The sequence below is a fragment of the Muntiacus reevesi genome, chromosome 5 (genome assembly GCF_963930625.1).
Source record: "Muntiacus reevesi chromosome 5, mMunRee1.1, whole genome shotgun sequence".
Taxonomy (NCBI): domain Eukaryota; kingdom Metazoa; phylum Chordata; class Mammalia; order Artiodactyla; family Cervidae; genus Muntiacus; species Muntiacus reevesi.
This window is the reverse complement of record NC_089253.1, coordinates 93,697,211-93,707,807: the sequence shown is the minus strand read 5'-3', so window position 1 is coordinate 93,707,807 and position 10,597 is coordinate 93,697,211.

Genomic DNA, 10,597 nt, shown 5'->3' with positions numbered 1-10,597 from the left:
CCTCCCACTCCAACCTCAGAAGGACCGACCACAGGCCTTGGAGCTGAGTGGGCAGTGAGTTCGGGTTGGCCAGAGCAAGGAAGGCCGCAAGCCCCCAGCCAGCCTGCACCACGGCTGCAGCCTCAGCCAGGCCTACCTCTGGGAGCAGACACTGATGTGGGACAGAGATCAGGTTTCAAGTGATTTACTAGACTAAACACCCTGCTTTAAAGAAAAGTCAGACATTTATTGAAACTAACACAGACAATAAGACTGTATTTTTTTTCATGTCTGTGTCTCCTTACTGCCCTGCACGTAGGATCATTGGTCCTATCTTTCTAGATCCCATAGAAATAAAGAACAGACTTTTGTACACAGTGGGAGAAGGAGAGGGTGGGATGATTTGAGAGAATAGCATTGAAATATAAACATTACCATATGTAAAACAGATAACCAGTGGGAGTTTGATGTATGATGCAGGGAACCCAAAGCCGGTACTCTGTGACAACCTGGAGGCATGAGGTGGGGAAGGAGGGGTCACATGTGTGCCTGTGACTGATTCATGTTGATGTATGGCAGAGGCCATCACAATATTGTAATTATCCTCCAATGAAAATAAATTAATGAATTTTTTTAAAAAGACTTTATTTTCTGAGAGGGACCAGGACATCGGGGGGTCTGGATGAATTGTACATGTCAAGTGCTCAGCATACTTCATGGATCTTCTTCACTTCAGGAAAGGCTTCTGCACCTGCAGAAGAACCAGAGGCCACCTAAGTATTGAAGGACAGAAGCAACTCTCCTGGGCCCTGGACACCCCTTGGAAGCCGAGCTGACCACTTGAGAACTCTAGCCATCAAGTGACTAAAAACACTACTATGGCCCACCTCAAGGAGAGTGGGGTGGGACTCCCTGCTGTTGTCTCATGCCCACCGCCTCCCCCACACACCAAACCTGGCATCTTTACACACACCACCAGGCTCCTCTGTCCTTGGGATTTCCCAGGCAAGAAAACTGGAGGGGGTTGCTATTTGCTTCTCCAAGGGATCTTCCCCACACAGGGATCAAACCCACATCTCCTGCATCTCTTTCATTGCAGGCAGATTCTCTATGCACTGAGCTATTGGAGAAGCTCCTCACATACACACTGTGTACCCCAAATCTACTCAGCCCCCCACTGCTGAGACAAGTCAGGCAAGTCCTTCGATAGAGGGGGCAGAGGTTCCTAATTCCCTGCCCAATACCCAATCTCATCATCTTCTTTAGAAACAGAAGCCAGTTTCTAGCTGGGCAAAGATCAACCCAACTAAAAGACTACATATCCCAGCATCCCTTGCACTAAATGTGGTCATGTGATCCAGCACTGACCAATGAGATGTGAGCCTGGTATGGTACTTCCAGAAAGTCTCCCTAAGGGCCATCAATGAAATGGCAGGAGTTCCAGCACCTTATTGGACCATGAGGATGAAGGCATGCTGGAGTGTTGATCTTAAACAATTTCCTACAGACGCCCACCTCCAAACCACTGTTATACAAAGAGTGATATAAAACATTTATCTTGCTGCTGGGAAGTTTTTGATTAAATGCTGCCGAATTTACCCAAATCCAGGTTGGTGGATATACACAATCAAGGACCTCTCACATATATCATCTCACCAAGCACGCTCCCAGCCTGGCATGCAATCAGCGGATACCCAGGGCATGGTTAGCTTGGCCTCTCTTGTTTGCCTCAAGTAGGAAAAGCATGGTATGGGGGTTTCACTGTCTATGCCAAGCCAAGGTGATTCACTGAGTTTACTGAAATCAGTGCCTAATGGAACTAGGAGGCAGGTGACAATGTGGCATTTGCTGGCTAACTCCATTAAGATTCCATGCCAGGAGAGAAGGTCTGAGCTGTGATTGGACCTGGATCTCCAGGCCCCAGTTTGGCCTAGGATGGCTCTTTGGGAAGATAAAATATTCACTGGAAGGATTGTTGCTGAAGCTGAAGCTCCAATCCTTTGGCCACCTGATGCAAAGAACTGACTCATCAGAAAAGACCCTGATGCTGGGAAAGATTGAAGGCAAAAGGAGAAGAAGGCACCTCAAATGATGCATCCTCACCAGCTCAATGGACATGAATTTGAACAAACTCCGGGAGACAGTGAAGGACAGAGGAGCCTGGCATGTTGCAGTCCATGGGGTCGCAAAGAGTCAGACATGACTTAGCAGCTGGAAAACAACAATACAGCAGGCGTCATGGGTCGAGTTGTGTCACTATAAAAAACTTAGATGCAATTAGTTAAGAGGCGGTAAATAGGATGAGCCCTAACTCCATATAAATAATGTCCTAAAAGAAAAAAAAGAGGAAACTTGGACACAGACAACACAGAGAAAGAACTCTGCACTGAGACTAGGGGTGATGTCAACACAAGCCAAGGAGCCACCAGAAGCCAGGAGAGAAGCCAAGAATATCCTTCCCCGGAGCCTCCAGAGGAAACACAGCCCCATCAACACCTCAATCTCAACTTGTAACATCCACAACTGTGAGATAATAAATTCTGTTAAGTCATTCAGTAAGCCTAAACAGACTCACTTGGCAGGTTACACCCACACCATCCTTGTCCTGCAGTTTACCTTCTAAGCCATCACGGCTCACTGGCTGTCTGGTACTCGATGTTTCTTGGGTAGGAGGACAGATGGGAGGATGAATGGATGGTTGAATAGATGGATAAGTGGATATAATGACATGGGTGCATGGATGGGTAGTACGTGGGTGGGTAAATGAACAGATGAATAAGCAAATGAATGAATGAACATACAGGGCAGCCACGAGAAGCCGCAAGGAGTCTGCCAGATGCATGGCATGCCTATACATGCTCACAAATCAGTGCAGAGTATGCAGCTGGGAGCACGCATGTATCACACCCCCAGATTCCATGGAGATCAAGGCAGCCTCAACACCAGGAAAACAATAGGTCATCATTTTCTACATGACTGTCACAAACCACCCCGATCAATGATGACATCCATCTGGTTTTACTTTCCACATCGCCTATTTTTATTCCTTGTGAATAACAAATGGGTCTCAAAGGAGGAAGCCATAGGAGGGTTTGCTGTAACATGACTGGTGCCTGTCCCCAGGGAGGTGATGGGGCAGGTTCTTTCTTGAAGGAGGATGTCCTGCAGAATCTCTTTGTGAGACAGCTGGGCTGAGCAAGGGACAGCAAGAAGGGGATGCCAGCTCCCAAGTGTGCCATCCTTGGGAGGCACCTCAATGGCACATGCTGGCCGACAACATGAGAGGGTTCAACTGCTGACGAAGATTAGATGGGACCAAGACCCTGGGGACAGAGCCACCTGTCAAGGTGCAAATCCAGGCATTAGAGAATGAGAAACCAGTCTCTCCCACTATGAGTACATGGAGGGTGAACCTCACTGAAGCCTCGGCTTGGGACACTGTCCATCCTGTTGACTTTGACTTGAGTCCAGAGGAACGGATGCCCAGCCGCTCCAGGAGAAGGAGAAAGACTGAGGGATGTCTAGGAAGAAAAGCAGCCCCAGAGGGAAACCCGCACTGCGATGCCAGAATAAGGCTCCTGCACCACACTAACCCTTCTGGGCCCTGGGCACAGCCTGGCTGAGCAGCCAACTTAAATAAACTGGCATGGGTGGCGTCAGGCTGCCCCTTGGGGTTCCAAACACCTAGCCTTATGGGTCCCTAGTGCACAGGCCACTGAGTCTCCTCCAAAAAGAATAACTATTGGAAAAAACACTATGAGGGATGAGAAATTTCTGGAAGCTGCTGCCAGAAGAAGCGGTTCTGCTATGAAGCTGTGGACTCATTTGGCTGGGCTTCTGGGGCATTCACTGCCAGCACAGCCTCGGTTAATAAGTAATTAGAAGATAATTAACATTTGTAACATACAATGGGAAACATCTGGACCTACCGACTTATTAAAACCGAAGAACCTGATTAATCAATTGTGCAGTGAGATGGAAAACAGACTCAGGTTCAGGATCAGCTCCCCTGGGCTTGGGCCTCCCCACCCACCCCCAGGAAGGGTGTGCACCCCAGCCCAGCCCAGCCCATTCTCAGGTCTCAATGTCAGAATTCTCCAAGGTGAACTCTGTCCATCCAAGACATCCCAAGCTTCCCACTCACGCACGTGTCTCCAAGGGTTAGAGGGAAGAGACCCAGCTCTCCATCAATGGCTCAGTTCTCCTGGGATCGGAGAGAAAGGCCAAGAGATGGGGAGTCACCTATGTCCCTCTCTCCCCACCCTCCACTCCTCCTTCCCCAGACACTCACCTGGGAGTCCTGGGTGTAGCCACTCACAAAGTGCATCATGGAAGAATCAAAAATGCCTTTGACTCTCAGCCCTCACATCACCCCTGTGCACAGAGGAGACAAAAAATAACCAATGCAAAGCAGCCCAGCAGCCAGGACTGTGTCTGTGAAGATGAGTTGGTCCCCCCACCCCCCATTCCTCCTGCTTCTCCCTTCATCTTCTCAGCACTGGGGCGGGGGGAGAGGGGGTGTGATGTGTGGGAACACATGTATCTGATGAGCCCAAACGCTCTCCCCAAGTGCCTTGGTTTTCAGCCAAAACATTAGGATGTTGCTCTACCAACTAATCATCCTCCCTCAGACAGGAGGGAGCTAAAATGAAAAACCTGGTGTTCCTGGGAACGTGGGGGAAAGCCAATTACAGCTGCGGCAATTCCCTCCTGTGAAGTTGGGCAGAGTGGAAATCCTGAGGCTGTTCTCTGAATGTCACAGAAGCCAAGGCCTAGAGTGTGTTCTTTGAGAAATCTGGTCTGAGCTGTCTCCATTTCTTCTCCTCAGGGAGAAAGCAGCATGAAGAGAAACTCCAGAGGATGCACATAAGGTTCCTGGATGCTAGGATCCCCTCTCCCCGCCTGGGGCCACATTTATGTCTCCTCTTTCCTGCTCTGCTAGGGTCCAATCACTTGATTGGTGGGGGGAGCTGTCCATCATACATTTGAACCCTGAGGCCAAACTGACTGGGCAAGGGGTGGGAATGCAATGTGAGCTGAACCAATGAGATACTTGTCCTGGGATTTTTCTCCCTCCTGATAGGAGAAGGGAGTGTCTTGTCCAAGGCTGGAAGATGGCAAAGGAGGTCATTTGTAGCCCTGGCTCTGGTAGTGGAAAGGCAACATGTCTGAAGGAACAAAACCCCATGCAGAACAGAGGCAGGGTGTGGCTGACAGCACGCACGCCCCATTCCCTTGGACCAGCGCCATCCACTTCCCTGGTTAGACGTGGTGAGCTGAAGGCAGTGTGGGCTGTGTTCCTGCTATTATTATTTCCAACCACAACTGACAAATGCAAATACCCTACTTTGGTTCTGATCATTCCTGGGAAAGGTGTAGTCACTCAACTGGAGGGATGGATTCAGAGAAAGACAAAATAATTTTTAAAAGAAGATATGAGAGAAAAAAGATAAAAGAAAGTGATATTTAGCAAGTTACTATGACGAATCAGCAAGGGAAAAGGTTTAGTCTACTTAGAAAAACAAACCATTTTAAGTATTTTTAAAACCTCATTTGCCTACAGCTCATGAATGTTTTAAGCAAAAATCATCTTACTTGGTTGTTTGCAGGCAACCTGTCTCTACCTAACTTCTATATGGTCTTGGGTTTGCAGCAGATTCTCTTTTTTTAAATAGCTATTTTTCTTCCGTCCCAGTGGAGCAAATGAAATAGGTGCTTCTTTAGGGGAGATGAGAGACCCCACGGGGGATATGGACAGCCCATGGAGGAGAATGAAGGAGAACTTGAACAACTGGCAGATCCAGTGCCAAGATTCAGGGATCAAGGGAAAACTCTTCTACTTTGGGGTAGGGGGGCAGTCACCATTGCCCCCCATGCCAGACCTAGAATCCTGAGATGTGGACAGGTGACCTGAGACCACCCTGGGCAAGACAGCCACCCAGGCAGAAGCACCAGCTATGTCCCAAGCTCTCCATTTTGCCTGGAACCCCTTGTAGTTTCACAAATGCCCCAGAAGCCAGGGTTCCCCTGGCTCCCATCACAGATGGGAAACCTGAAGCTCACTGCCGAGAAGGAGCAAACAGGATTCACACTCAGGTCCAAATCCAAGATCTGGCTCTCAAACCCGTGTTCCTTCTGCCACGTGCCGTGGGTCATTGCTGGGTCATGACCCCCAGCCTCCTGTTCCCTATTAGGGTCCTACTGCTTCGTGGTCAATCAAGACATAGAATGTAGCAGCAGGGCACTCCCTAACCCACCCCCTAATCCACGGTGGCAAGTCAGGCTGGCAAGGGCGATCATAGGAGACAAAGTGGGCCCTCAGCCAACCCCAGAAGGGAAACTGGCCAAGAGAGAAAGTGCAGTCACTTAGGGCCATGAACTTACTAGTAACCAATTTGCAGAGAGCCTGTGCCACTGGCAAGGTCTGGACTGGCAATTGGGGTTCATCAGTTTTTAAATTATAGACGGCTGTATCGCTCTGTCAGGCCTGCCGCAGAACTGAGATGAAACGGCTGGGCGATGAGTGACAGCTCCAATAAACGCATTCCTGCCAGGAAAATAGCATTACCATGTGGAGGTGCTTTGGAAAGTATTGAACTTCAGGAAGAAATAAAATAAAAATAAAATGGCTCTGGCACTCCCGGGCGCTCTGTCATTATTGCCAGACGCAGTGGGGAGGAAAAGAGCCCTACCATCAGATAAATCTCTCACTGTCCTTGGTGGAAAGGCACTGCATCACGGCTCATGAGCAGCTGGTCAAAAAGCTGGCATCTGGCACATGTGGGAACTTTTACCCAGCAAGGAAAGCCCCCCATCCCACTCCCTCCCACTGGGGTCATTTAGGACAGCTGCCTCTATCACAGGCGGGGAAACTGAGGTCAAAGTCACCCAGCAGTCGAGTCAGTGGACCAGAGGTGTTTGAATGGGAAAGCACCAGGCAGGCTCCCCAGCATGCTCTTAACTGGGGGTGATCAAGGGCCTGCCCCCAGACTCGGGGACCTGCGCAGTAGCTGTGCAGCCTGTGTGGGATGCTGTCTGTGACCTTGAGCACTGATGACGTGCAGGTTAAAATCAGAGCAGCCCCCAGACAATCCCCAGCCTGTGTTTGGAAGGCCCCAGTGATGGGCTGAATGCCAATCCTAAAGCCCAACATCCATCCATCTGATCGACCTGCTCCTCTGTTCCCTGACCTCCAATCCCTATGTCCTTTTCTTTCCTGGCAAGTGAGACCCATCCAAGGCCCTCCTCCAGCTCCTACCAGGGTTTTGGGAAGAGCATAGGGTAAGTTCAGTGAGAACTGACTGGCTGTCACTCAACTGCACCCCCAGCCCTAAGGCAGCACCTGGCACATAGCAGATGCTCAGCAAACTTGTGAACAGAGATTCAACAATAGACTTTGACACCAAGAAGAGACTGGTTCCCAAACCTTTATCTCTGTGACACTCTTACCTCCCCCATGAAATCCCCTTGTCACCCGCGGCACAGAAGACTGATGATTGGGTGGCCAGACCTCCATGTGACTGCCAGGTCAGCACCTGGAGCCTGAGACTCTTCCAGCTTCCACACTGCACTTGTATTACCCAATTCCCAGAGGAGGGGCAACTCTCTGGGTACCCACGAAGGATGCACCTCTCTTGCTTCGAAAATCAAGGAGGAACCAAAGAAGGGGTAAGGTACAAGAAAGCTGAGCTGGACCCAAGTGTGGCCCTAAAGTCACAGCCAGTGTAACTGGGCATTCACTTTCCTCCCTGAGTCTACTTTCTTCAGCCAAAGTGGAGGTAATGGCTTGGCCTTGAAGACTCTAGTGGGGGAGAGCAGGAAATGCCCACCTACAGGCCCTCATCATCACTAAGGACTTGAGTTAATCCCTGGTTCTCTGACACCCCATCCAGCCACCAGGCATCTCTGCAAAGAGTTTTGATTCTCAGAAAGCATGCCTTGTGTCTGGTCTCTTGTTACACAACCTCTCTGGGTTTGTCTCCTCACTCTTAGCATGTGCTGCTGTTCTCAGTGATGTTTTTACAGCTGCCTTTTTTAGCTAAACAACCGGAAGTGATATTCAGGGCCTGGGGACTGTGTACCCTCATAAAGGCAACAGGGAATTTCTAAGATGCGTCATGGTCTTCCTGGTGGGGAAAGCCTCTGAAGATGTTTTCACCTAGTTTTCCTTGACTCTGGGTTGGCTACCATTCACACCCACCCAACCCTGGCAGTGAAATCCCAGCTCAGTGCCACAGGAAGGTCCTCCTGACAGGAGGAAGGATCTTGTTGACCTGTCTCAGAGGGGAGGGTAGCTGGCCTGAAGAGGCAGCCTCATGGGCAGGAGCCTTCACTGTGGTTTATGTGGAAGGGACCAGCAATGGGGCAAAGAAAGCAGGCTTAGGATCAGCTGGTTTGGTTTGAATCATTTCAGTGGGTTCCGGGACACCAGCTGTCCTTCGTTGGTTAGCACCTTCCCTAGTGTAACTGAAGCAGATGGATAGTAGCCAAGAGTCTCAGGGTCTGATAAAGAAGGTGCGTGTGGGAGGAGCTCTGGTCTTGAAAGTCACCGTCCCCCTGGGTCTGTATCTGGGAACTGGTTGGTCCTGAGAGGGGGAACCCCCAGGCTCAGCAAGGCCCCAGCTGTCAAAGCCTCAGAATACAGCAACTAAAAGACATGCCTAATACATATCCCCTCTGGAATCAGCCCAGGGAGGGTCCCAGTGCCCCCCACACAGAGGTTTTTGTGCAAAGGAGAAAGTTCTCCATCCTCCAGGGGACACAGTAGTGAGACAAGCACAGGGCTTGGTAAGCAGCTGCAGGCTGGACTGCAGCACCAGCTCCCCAGCTAGGCCAGGGGCCCTTGAGCAGTGCACAACCAGCACAACCATTCAAGGGACCTGGGAGGCCTTGCCCTCCCTACCCAGGGCCTGATCCAAGCAAGCCAGGGCCAGCCAGCTGCACACCATGGAGACATCTGAAAGCACCCCCAGGCACAGCCCACCCTTGACCGACCTGAGTCCCGTGGCTTGTGTTCTGCACACGAGTCTAAAATTTCCAAGTCAAGCAAAGCTATGTTTCAAAACCCTTGAGGAATAGACATCTTGCTCATAAAAGATCAGGGCTTCCAAGGTAGTCCTAACAGTAAAGAGTCTGCCTGCCAATGCAAGAGGCATAAGAGATGAGGGATCAATCCCTGGGTCAGAAAGTTCCCCTGGAGAAGGCAACCCACTCCAGTATTCTTGTCTGGGAAATCCCATGGACAGAGGAGACTGATGGGCTTCAGTCCATGAGATCACAAAGAGCTGGACATGACTGAAGCAACTTAGTCATGATGGAGTGACTGAGCCATAAAATATCAATGAGGGGTGGGAACCGTCAGAGAGGAGCAAATGCTCCCTTAAGAGCAGCGGTATATTACAGAGGCCAGGGAGGAAGGATGGGAGGATGGGGTAGTTAGGAAGTTTGAGATGGACATGCACACACTGCTATATTTAAAATGGATAACTAACAAGGACCTACTGTGTAGAACATGGAACTCTGCTCGATGTTATGGGCAGCCTTAATGGGAGGGAAGTTTGGAGGAGAATGGATTAATGTATATGTATGGCTGATTCCCTTCACTGTTTGCCTGAAACTCACAGCATTTGTTAATTGATTATGGCCCGGGCTTAGTTGCTCAGTCATGTCCAACTCTTTGCGACCCCATGGACTGGAGTCCACCAGGTTCCTCTGTCCATGGGGATTCTCCAGGCAAGAATTCTGCAGTAGGTTGCCATGCCCTCCTCCAGGGGATCTTCCCAACCCAGGGATCAAACCCAGGCCTCCCACATTGCAGGCAGATTCTTTAACATCTGAGCCACAAGGGAAGCCCTAATCGACTATATCCAAATACAAAATAAAAAATTTTTTTTAAAAAAGAAAGAGGTGCTGTGTTCTGGGGACTGCGCCTCCCCAGAATTCCCAGGCCAGACCTGGACCCCTTCTAAGGGTCCTGCAGGTGAATCCCACCTCTCAGCCTTCTTTCCCCAAACTAGGAGGAGATCTTGGAGAAAGCAGAAACCTCCATTAGAAACCAGAGAATAAAGCGTCCCCTTCAGTCTCCCTCTGCGAGGACCAGAGGGACCCTCCAGAGTACAGCAGCGTGTGGTGTGGCTGAATTGTCAGTGTTGTGAGTTCTCTTTTTGCAGAGTTGTTTTCTTTTTTTTTTCCAAGCAAGAGAATGAAATGAAGGGACATCCTAACCTCGGGCTGTAACATGTTCGGTGAGAGGCAATTTCAAAGCAGAAAGGTCAGCCAAAAGGAGAACGTGGTTTCTAAAACTAGACCCTGCAGAAAAGCAATCACCAGGATGCAGCCTGGGCACAGCTCTTCGGATGCCAAGGAGGCCGAAGCGAGTTCTGGTTCATCCAGGGTGTGTCAATGGAGCCCCCCAGTCTGGTTCAGTTCTGAGCTTTTAAGGACAGATGTTTCTGGAAGTGATATTTGACTGTGGACACCCCACAAAGGCCAGATTAGAGGAGCCCCATCCACTCACCAAGCCCAGCCTCAGAGAAGACTTGGACCCCAGTGCTCTGTTCTCCAACACTTCTTCCTCCTGCAGCCACGTTGCTCCTGAGACACTGGCCGCAGATGCTAT